We start from the raw sequence: 12,244 nt of genomic DNA on the forward strand, positions 1-12,244 counted from the left end.
ATGCCTTTACTTTGCACAGTTACACACACAGCCACAAAAGAAAAGAGAGTTTACACTCATTCTCCTTTGTTTGTAATGACACTTTTTTTTAAACATTTAAAATCATCAGACTTAAAATCTTCAGTTTCCCAATCTAACAGTGTCAGAGGCACAGCTCGGTGTATTCCTGACCCGTACCAAACCCCCAGTGCAATGGCTCGGCTGTTTATTTTTCTTTCTGAGAGTGAAAGATAAATATACAGAACTAAAAGGTCAAATTACTCCTTATTTTTAGTAATAATGTGCACCTAGAAAGCAATCTGGTTCTGATTCTTAGGGGTTAGCGCAGTAACAATGGGGGGAACAAACCTTGTCATCTAATGGGGGCCCCTGGCTTGAACCAATACATTTACTGCCTGCATGTGCATGGGGACCTAGACAGTGGGGAACACTTTGGGGGCACTTTGCATAACAATAGATTTAAAATAATAGGAGAAACGGTAGGGGAAAATCTGGACATACACTGTAAAATCCAAGCGGATATTTATCTAATTTGGCCACCAACACACTTCGTCATTGTGAGCCCTTTAAATGGCATTGAACTACAACTCCCAGCATGCCCCCAAAGGCTGCCCATCCCTGGAAACCATAAGAGAGGGTGTCTGTGCTCCAAGATGCTTAAAATGTAATGCAATTGCTATTAAATGCAGCAGTGCCAAAGAGGAATGCTAATATACTCCTAATTACACTTTATGTCAACAACAAGGGAGAAAGGGGACCTGGGATTTGTTATTTCAAATGGCTTAAAAGCAGACACAGGGTGTAGTAAAGCAGCGGGGAGGCTAACAGGCTACTTACATAATGGCACTGATACAGTAACATAAACATTTAGTTCACTGCCATTCTCATTAAAGTCTTTATCTTCTCTTTCTCTGGGCATCTCCCACATCCTTTAGGGTCGAGACACACAGGGTATGCAGTAAGGGGTTAATAGACAGTATAGAACCAGGCTTTTCTAACATGAAGTTACCTGCTATACCTATTGATGGCCATTGCTATTGCTTGTGGAATGAGTCTTGCCTAGTGGGGGGTTGGGTTAGGTGTATAAATTTGCAGTAATTTCTGCCTTGTAGAGGTATTCAGATGGCAAGATGATTAAGCTAATATGTTCACTGTTGGAGCTCCCTCTACTGGACAGAAAAATATCACTACTGCTACAAAGACACAATAATGTGCAATTTATTGCTCAGGAGATCCAAGATCAAAACTGTGTTTAATATGCATGATGGGTAATGGTATATTTATAACCATGCAAATTAATTTCATGCTAAAAAAATGGCTTAGTTATGCACTGTATATGCAATACCTATTGAATACCTACCCAGTTTGGATATTGCTTTTGGGTAGATAGTTTGTTGCAAAATCCCATTGGACAAGGACTGCATTGGCGCCTATGTAGACTTTCATTATGGTCTAATCATCTGCCCAGTTTTAGAGTTTCAGACAGATCCTTATGTGGGCTATACTAATCCTGCCAGTATCTCACACAGTTCCATTTACTTTCCCAAGATATTCCCAGCTATCTTGTTGTCACCAGCCATATCTGTGAAGGTGCCACCTCCTTTGCACTTATCTGTCATTCCAGTGCTACTTTCCACATTCCTTCTAACGTTCCACTGTATCTCTGTCCAGCCACTTATCTTTCTACTCTTCATTCTCCTCTACCCTTAGCTCATGGTTTTAATTTGACTCATAGCCTTTCTCTCTGCAACCTTCCTCTCATTCTAATGGCTTCTTGTCAGAAACAAGAATACAAATGTTTAAGACGCAACAGAGGGGCTCATATAATATTAGGGATTTTAGTTTCTTACAGCCCTTGCTATAAAGACTACAGGGCACTTTGAGCTTTATCAGGGCACATACCAGCAGTGTCTCAGAGAATCCTTATCAGTGTTCACGTGACATAAGCACAGAACAAAAGGCCATTTTTAGATATTCATGCAAGCATCTGGGAATATGGAGCTATATATCCCCTATATTATACCCATTGTTTTCTCTAGCTTTGTTCCCCATAGGTTACACATCCTATACTTTTGCCTAGTTTCCCATAGATACCAGTATTCTCTAGCCTTGATTTAATCTGATTGGGGACAAGCTCGATAAAATCCGAAAATCCGAATTGTTTTTTCCCAAATCGCTCTATTTTTTTGGGCTTTTTCCCTAAAAGCCCAAATTTTTTGGACTGTTGACCGAAAAGTCAGAAATAGTCGGATTTTAGGGCTATTTACAGCGCAGACCACAGAAACTTCCAATTAGGATAGGGACCTCTCCCATTGACTTATATACAACCAAGGCAAGTCTGAGATGCTGAATTTTCAGATTTGTATGTTTTTGCAGCATCGGGCTTTGATAAATACGGGAACATTTGAGTCTTTTTTTCCCACTAAAAATTCGGATTTTATAGTAATAGAAAACTAGAATTTTTCAAGTTTTTAACATTCGTACTATAATAAATAACCCCTAATTGTTTCAGAATCAACAGAATATGCCAATAGGATTGTGACCCAGATATGATGCAGTTCATTTTTTCACAACACTATATCTTAAAAGAAAATACAAAATCTTGCTGATTGAGATGGGTTTGGGTAGCAGGGGATGGCCTAATACTTTCTCTGCAGCAGAGCATTTCAGACAAGTAATGCCAATGAGAGAAGACAACCAGCACAAAAGCACTTCCATGTAGAACAATGGTGTGTGTGTATGTTGCAGACAGCCGACGGTAACTTGTTTTGCTAGCAATGGTCATATCTATTTTTTTTGGGATCATTCCTATTCAAAACCAAATTATGGCGGACTTACAGTTTAGTCCCAGGAGATCCAGTGGGTACAAATGCCTGAACGGCCACAGAGGAACTGCCTAGTCATGTCAGCATTATTAGCACTGATGGCTTTTCTTCTTCTCTTTTGTCCCTTAAAATGTAAAAATGGAAGTTTCTGGGAACGGATAAAGCGAATAGTCTGCCGTGCTGGATTAGGAGTATGTTCTTTTCACCAGGAAACAGCAAAACAAGATTTTTAGGGGACACGAACTAGAGAAATGACAGATAAATATCCAATCCAGCCTAACTCGTTTCCCAAAATGCATCCTGGCTAACAGCTTAGGAATCAAGGATAAAAGAGGAGATGATACCAAATATCTGATTACCTGGTAGATGGATTGGAATAGGGTTTGGAGAATTTAAACAATAATATCTTCTCCCCTTATTAATAGGTTAGCTTGCTTGAGTGTTTCTCATTTCTATTCCTCTTCCTGACTGTAAGCTGTAATAAAGAGAAGGGCCTACTCCTTGTATTGGTTCACATCACTGTACTTTTTCCCCTAGCTGTAAGGGTCTATAATCAACTCTTTTTAACAAACAAGGGTCAATGAATAAACATAGGATATGAGGACCATGTTTGCAAGAGATTACAGTATAAAACAAAAACAATTATTGGCTAAGAAAGTAATAATAATACTAATAATAACATCCCAAAGCCTGTAGATTGCAAGGCTGTCCACTTTGTCTTTCTGTTTTATTCTACAACCCTTCATTGTTCATATGAATACATGAAAAAAGGATAACATTAGCCAAGGCACATAGGAGCTGCAGGGAGATGTAGTTCTACAAAAAGAGTGCTAAAAGCAGGTCCCCTAATTGTGCCAGAAAATAATGTACAGTCGCCTTCTGCATCTTTGATGTAAAATGTCTTAGCATTCATTTACAGAGCAGAGCAGTCTAGACACATCAGGAGTAATGAGGGTAAATTATATCTTTATTATTCACTATGAGCAGCCAGACTAGAGAACCTTTTACTTTATCCAAACCTCAATCAGCGGATTCTTTGATCTCTCTTCTCTCAGCTGTGATGGGCATACATAAATAAATGGGTAAAGCTGCGTATAGCAGTCTGCTAGTTTGTGTATTGGTGCCCTGGCCAGTTTAATAGGTGCACTTCTCACCCTTAACTTGCTGAGGCCACAACACACATAGAACAATACACATTAGAATACACAGAGAATAATACATAGGAAGCTGCCTGTGCTTACAGTCCCTATCTATCTATCTATCTATCTATCTATCTATCTATCTATCTATCTATCTATCTATCTATCTATCTATCTATCTATCTTCTATCTATCTATCTATCTATCTATCTATCTATCTATCATCTCTCTCTCCCTTTCTATCTAACTATCTATCTATCTATCCAGCGTCGGACTGGGGCCTGCAGCCTCAGGGGCCCCCCACACAATCCCCCTCAGCCATAAAGTCCTCTCTATTCCTCCACCTGTAGGTCCTCCCTCAGCACGCGTGCATAACCTTTTGTGGCACGCAAGCACTGCCAGTGTCTGGAAAGGGAGTTAGGAGAGGGAGTCCAGGGAGGGTCTGGGCCACCGGGCACAAAAGAGCCGATCTCAATGGGTTTTTTCCTGGTGTCCTGCCGGCCCAGTCTAATTCTGTGTCTATCTAACATTTCTAATTTGGTTACGTCAATAAAATTATATGAACATTTATAATTACCAGTGTGTCTATTGTATGGTGGTCCATCAATCCCTAGTAATATCTGTGTACTGTGGATATTGGTGGGTTCAGGGATCGGATATGCTATAATAATTCACCAGTTGATGCACATGTATCTGGTGTGGAGGTGAGAAGGAGCTGCAAGCAGCCATAACATCAGAATAATACATGCACATGCCGGCATGCAATGTATGACCCGATTTACTTTACTGTTCTGATTGCAAGCTCTTGAGCATGTCATCTTATTCATCCCATGGTCAGGTATTGTACAGTGTGAGCTAGAGTCGGAACATGTATTTTATAAATGAAAGGTGTAGCAATAATACAGATTCCCAGTCACTATGTCCGAGAGTGTGCTCTTGTAAAACCTTACACCCTGATACAGTCCTGGTATCATCTCACCTTACACATAGCTTTGCACTCACAGGCTTCCAAGAGCTGCATTGTTTGTTATCAGAACAAACTGTATGTATGTATGTATGTATGTATATTTTTATTTGTATAGTGCTCATTGAGAGCAAAGCACTATACAGCAGAACAATAAATTAATAAACTGCCTCATATTGGCCAATGCTCACCAGTTTAGTCTAGTTTATCTAAAAAAGAAACCTATTCTCAATAGGGACATCTCATATTTCAACATTCACGTTTGGATGTGACTAGGGTTGCCACCTTTTCTGGAAAAAAATACCAGCCTTCCTATATATTTATCTGTTTTCCCTATTAATAACATTGGGATCAACCATCATTTTAACCGGCCAGGTCGGTAAAATACCTGCCAGGTGGCAACCCTAGATGTGGCCCAATCTTAGTCATTATACTAGTGGAAAGGAAGACCAGGATTATTCCATTGACATAGAACACCCTCAAGACTGAGCCTCACCCACTGGATTTGGAAGCCCAGACAGGGCAGTATGCTGATTCTTAAATACAAACCATTTTCATGTTTATCGGGGCTTATCAGTGCAATGTGTTTTTTTCAATCAGCATATGTAGATCCATTTTGGATTGAAGAAATGTATGTTCCTGATCTCACTTGCTTTTTCACTTGCAATTGATCGGGCCTGCTGCATAATAACTTTTTATTTCATGAGCAGGTTTTTTACACAAAAATAAAAAAGCTCACCTAGCAAGCTTTTATCTTATGGCAAATACCCACTGGTGGGGAAAAAAACAACTTTTTTTAATGTCATTATGCAGCAAACAAGAGCAAGATATTGGTGAGAAAATGAGCGGGGTCAGTAACTGTTTCTTCAATCGCTTGACCGTCCAGTTGCAATTTGGTGCAAGACACAAGTACTGAGGCACAGACGCACAGACTTTACAAACAGAACTTAAATTCACACAAGTCATGTGACAATGAAGTGCCTGGTTCATTTTGCCATATTGTAGTCAGTTGGCTAGTTGATATACCGAAAGCCACATCTGCTAAAACCCTGTGTTTGTACCTCAGAATGAGCCTATTCATTTGACACTTGTGTAGCAGGGGGATGGAAATAGTCTCGGTGGGGGGAACTCATCACAGCAAATGGCCAAAGGCAGTTATGATAGTGACAGGGCAACCTGGGCTACGACACCCCAGGGCACATATGGTACACATATTCCCCGGGCAGCGGCACATGCACAGATAACAAGGAAATACACAAACCCTCCAACTGTAGAGCCTTGTTAGGACTTTTCAACACCAGCCCCACAAAGGACCACACAGTTTGGCCGGTACTATCTGACAGCAGCACAAGAAGCTCCTTTGATATCCATTGTACAGTATGAGACCCACAAGGGACACGTCCCCCTGCCCTACTACCTGTGAGTGGGGGTTGGGTGCCAAAAGTTGCAGGCTAGTAAACTCAAACTGGAATTTGCAATTATTCGATGTTGATGTTTCTAAAGTTTCTATAGTGACAAGGAGCTTTACATTTATTTTCATAATCTTTCCCTAATCCCCATTGTTATTAGACTCGCTGGGAGTTGGTTTAGGGCCAACTAAATAACTGTACTCTATTTTCACATATAAATGAGTCTTGCATTTAAAGGGGACATTAGGAAAAAGGCTTGCGCTGATTAAATAAATAAGGGTAAATAAGAGTTGGTTAAGGGTAAATATATATATATATTATATACAAGTGTCTCGGGAACAGACGCACTCCAGGGCTTCATAATTCAGTTAAAATAAAGAAAAATTGATTGTCAGTTTTTTGGTCCTGTTTGGACCTTTCTCAAGACATGGTTTAGCTGTGGCTTGGGCAGGTTCGGGCCAACCTCGATGCACCCCTTGAAATCGGGGGTGAGTTTGGGTTGAGCTCTTCTGCCTGCTCGGCCCATCCGTGACCTTACACTGACGGCTTCCGGTTTTATAGACGCATGCCGCCCGCCCCCCTTTGTGATGTCATCGACGGGGCGGCACAGGTTTATAAATGGAGGCTAGATACAAGTGGGCGCAGGTTAGAGTCGGGTGTGGATCAAAGTTTTCTCATACATCACTACTGTATAGTTAGTTATATGTTTCTATGGATGCTGGGAGTTCAGACACAGCATGAGAGACACAATATGGACATCTCCGAGGGACAAAAGAACAATTATTACACAAATGTAATTCATACTTCAATCAAGGGCATCCCTGGCCCAGCTGGACCCTTACCAGCCTTCCCTTAATCCCCGGCCCAATTCAAAGAAGCAGAGGCAACCACAGCGGCACAATCTCCCATGTTCTGCAATAAATGTTTGTGAGGGGGCAGAGTTGCAAAATGACTCCAGATGAATCAAGTAATTACAAACAGGAGGGAATTTGTAGCTGAGAGGCTCCTAGTACATTTCTTTTCATGCAAAGATCTCGGTGTCCTCACATCTGGCTCCGGGGCCCACCCCCTGGTGTTTGACATGCAGGCAGGGGCTCCCATTTAAATGAAATCTCCACTACAAGCCCAGATATGCTAATCTAATCATGTTACCTCTCAGTGCCGAAACACTGAGGAGGTGGCAATTATTAGAAGTCATTAGGAAGATGTGACTTGCCCTTTTGTTGCACAACACCAGGCGTAAAATGCATTGTTATACTATCCACATAAATGTTTTCATCTTCATGTCCTACAAATGTGTTTAATTTCATATATATATAGTTTCCAATGAGTATCCGCACTCCAAGGCTGTTGCTAATGGCGGGGTGCACAATAATTGTGTATATATCAATTTTCTTCAAACCAGCACTCAAGTTTTTAAAGGGAGTGCTGGTTTGAAGATAATTGAGATATATATATATATATATATATATATATATATATATATATATATATATAGCTTTTCAAGATGGACCAGCACTCCAGTTTGTTCAATCAAACGTGAATATTTATTTGAAACGTTGGACACGAGAGTGACTATTCAAATAAATATTCACGTTTGATTGAACAAACTGGAGTGCTGGTCCATCTTGAAAAGCTGCATAATATCATTTGACCGGGCACCCACTACGAACTGAGAGGGTTAAAGTGCAGGTACTTTCTGAACTTATATATATATATATATATATATATATATATATATATATATATATATATATATATATATATATATATATATAAATTTGTTGCAAAGACCCGCACACCAATATTATTTTCTTCAAAATAGTGATTTTATTTAGTACTAAATAAAATCACTATTTTGAATAAAATAATATTGGTGTGCGGGTCTTTGCAACAAATTTCTATATGAATTTTTGGACCCTGCACCCACAAAGATCAAGCAAAGTCCGGTCTTCAGAGTGCGGTCACTTGACACAGATTTTATATATATATATATATATATATATATATATGCATGTAAGCCTGGGTTATTCTGTATAGGAGACTTGTGCATCTACATATTGAATTTGTCTCCTACTGACACTGTAAAATAATATATATTGTATGTTGTGGGGCCGTCACTGGTAAGGAATGTTGGTTAATGACAGCAGCAGCCATTCCATTGTCATAGTTTTATTGCTCTCAACTCAAGTACATACTTTGAATTTTTAGCAACTTCAGCAGTCAAAATTTATTACAACTTAATATAAAACAAAATCTCAAATGCTTTATTGTGGCTAAGTCTACTGCTTTGGGAAAGTGGCAAAAATGTTGTATATGAATCCAACCCTGACAGATCCATACAGTTACTGTATATGCCAGGATCCTGTAATGAGCCTTACTCCTTTAGTAGGTCTGCTCTGCTCTCCCTATAGTTACAGGTCAACAAAACCTGACAAAGAATACAGAAGACAGACAGCTCATTTATGAACACAAGCGCAAGTGAGAAGTGCTGGAATCTATACAAAACATACATTCATACATAGATGCTATTCAGAAAGGTGCATGCAGTTATACATATTCCTAGCAGTGCCAATGTACGACCTTTAGTCTGCTCTGATGATTTGCGCAACTGTGCTCGAAAATTAAGAAACCCTACCAGCCTGGACTGCCAATAATACTAGGGTTCCATAAGAAAGTTCATTTACTTCTGCCAATTGAGCTTGGTATTAATGACGTGAGAATGAAGTGAGAAATTATGTAACTGGGGCCTAGAACTTGAGGCAGAGCAGACCCACTATATATATAATAGGATCAATGACCACACTGAGCATGTGCGTGTCACAGACACTCCTAACTACTCTAAAATGGGAAATTCCTGTGACAACTTTGAATCCCTAGATCATTAGTACTATAAAGATGCTGAACTTCAATAACTTCAATACCGGTATGTAAAATATGGTATTTCTAGCCATAATCATTTTTAGGGTTTAGTTTTCCTTTAATATGTTACTCCCTACATGATATATAGATGATATACACATGTCCACATAAATTGTTTAACCCATTCCATGCTGGCCTCTTTCTCTGCAATGATTGATTGCTCTCAGGGTCAGACTGGTTTGAAAATCCCCCTCCAGGCCCACCCCCCCCAGCCGTACCTTTTTTTGGAGATGGAGGGGTTGGAGAGGGAGGTCAGGAGCAGCAACACCAGATTTTCGCAGGTAGCGACAGTATTAACTGATCCGCATATTGTGTCTGTAATACGCAGAACATACGTAGTATATACTATGTACTTTTCCCATGCTGATGAGAAAAATTAAATATATAGAAATAAAGATTAATACTACTTGGCACCACTATAGACTGCAGGCCAAGGCCATGCTGTTTGCGTTTGTGTGACCTCCTTGATGATTGTTTATGATCTGTGTTTGATTTGCTATGATGAATGGTTGAACGAATGTTTCCTGGTAGCTGGTAGTTCATGGTGACCTCTGGCTGATTTTTGTGATCCCTATAAATTACAGGGACAAGGCCTGAGAGCCCTGTTGAGTTGATCTGGCCCCTATCTGATTTTATGAAATGACTGGTTCATATGATACCACAAACAGTTGAAAAAAAACCCCTTAAATGTGTTTATTGTAACCCCTTGGTGAGTCACATGCACCCAAATGGCAGGACCTATGATCCTTGGCAACTAAAACCTCTTGACAGCAGTTAATAGAGTGTCCCCCAACTCTATACAACAGACAGTTCTGCACTGCAATGTGTGGCCTGGAGGCCAGTATGGGTGAGATTTGGGGGATGTCTATTTCTTCTCCGCGATACTAAAAATGAAATGGTCAGTTAGTGTTAGATTTGGGGTGCACGCTTTTATGCTGATGCAGATACTCTTGGAGTTATGGCTGAATGGTGTCTGTAACATTGTTATCAGCTCAGTGAGTTTCTTATTGTTAGTTATAGGGTTAGCTTGTTATTTAGATTGCCTTCTAAAATAGACTAGTATAAGGTTTATTGCAGATACAAGAAAAGCCTCAGTATAATTCCTGTTTTACTGTTTATTAATGACTTAGGTACCAAAGCTTAGATTGTAAGCTCTGTGGGCAAGGGTCTCTGTGAGTGCAAAAATGCTTTGCAAAAGCTGCAGCACCACACATGATTTAAGCTATACAGATGCCTCTCACAAATATAGTTTTAATTCTGCAGTAGATGCTGGTTCTATTGTCAAATCTCCATTATAAGTTTTAACAACAAATCAGCATATCCTAGTTAGGACCACCCCAATACATGTACATAAACGAAAGCTGCTAGTACATGGGCAACCTGCTTAAATGAGTAGATTTGTATGAGCTTGGCCAGCTTTGGTGATGCAGGTTTCAGATTTAAAGCACCCTTTCGCTCTTTAAACAGTACACCACATATATTGTTTTTGTTTCAAGTTGCATTCTACTTTTTGGTTGTAGCAGCTCATTAAGTCTAGTCACCAGTTATCTGACCTGTTACAATTTGAAACATTAGTTGCAGGTTTTTCTCAGCAGCAACTTGGGGAATACCAGCAACTAATGGACCAAATTGTAACTGTTGCTCTGTGAAAGACTTTAGCAAAGCTTCAAGCCAAGGAGCATGCTCTGTATGGGCTAATGTGGCTGCTACTGATAAATGCTAGCAACTAAGGCACCAAACTGTAAAGGTGGTCATATTCAATTTGGCAACTTATCTGGGGCCCTCAATGGGCCCTCCTGACCAATATCTGCCCGCAAATTGGCCTGTTACTGTTTGAGAACAATTATGTATATAAAAACTTTAAAACCGGCACACCCTTTTATTTCTACCACATTGGCCAACAACACAAGTGCAACATTTCGGTCCTCATTGAGAAAGGTCCTAATGAGGACGGAAACATTGGACTTTTATACAATGTGTTAGAAATAAAAGATTGATTTTTTTTTTTAAAGGGTGTACTGGTTTTACAGGTTTTCAATATGCAAGTTGTAACTGAGCAACTGAGCACCCCAAAATATATTGTTTTGGCATTGGAGTGCGGCTACTCTTGTTCTTGACTATGTCAATGCAAGTCACATAGAAGGAATACGGGATCCTGTTAGCATTCCTGTCAATAGACTGTTCATATATTAGCCTCCAATTATTTCCTGCACAAGCATATGGAAGCAATAGCAGCGCTGGACACTCACCCGGAGTAGAGATGTAGTGTAGTGCAAAGTCACAGCTGAGGGCTACTAGTAAACAACAACTTGATCTGTGTCCCCATACATCTGTCCTGTTGCATAAAACACTCCCAAGAGTGAAAATGTACATTCTTTAGACTTTAGATTGTAAACTCTTGTGAGCCATAAATTATGGCAACACCCCTGTTTGTGCTGCTTATTAACTTGTTAGTAGTGATGGGCGAATTACTCCCGTTTTGATTCATCTAAAAATTTGCGAGTTTCCCGCAAAATTTGCGAAACGGCAAAAAATGTGTGAATAATCGTGAAATCGAAAAGTTATAACTGAATGAGCTTCACTGTTCAGCCTTCATCTTTTGTCAAAGTTTCTGCTTGTTTCACTTGGAAAAACAATAAAAATCATTTAAAAGTAATCAGAAAGTTCACGATAAAGATCGTGAAATGCTAACGTTTTCACGGAAAAATCTTGAAATTTGAACATTTTCACGAAAAAATTGTGCAATTAAAAAAAAAAAAACGAGCGATTCGAATGTTTTCACGGAAAAATTGAGCAATTTGAACGTTTTCACGTGTAAATCGGAAATTGACGCCGGCGAATTTTCACCAGAAGATTTTATTCGCTGGCGGTGAAACGCGAAAATTCGCTGCGAATTCATGCCAGGCGAATTTATTCGCCCAACACTACTTGTTAGTGTTATCTTTTAAATAATGCTATAAATGATGTTTTAATGAACATTAATTG

This window comes from Xenopus laevis, chromosome 1S (assembly GCF_017654675.1).
Source record: "Xenopus laevis strain J_2021 chromosome 1S, Xenopus_laevis_v10.1, whole genome shotgun sequence".
NCBI lineage: Eukaryota > Metazoa > Chordata > Amphibia > Anura > Pipidae > Xenopus > Xenopus laevis.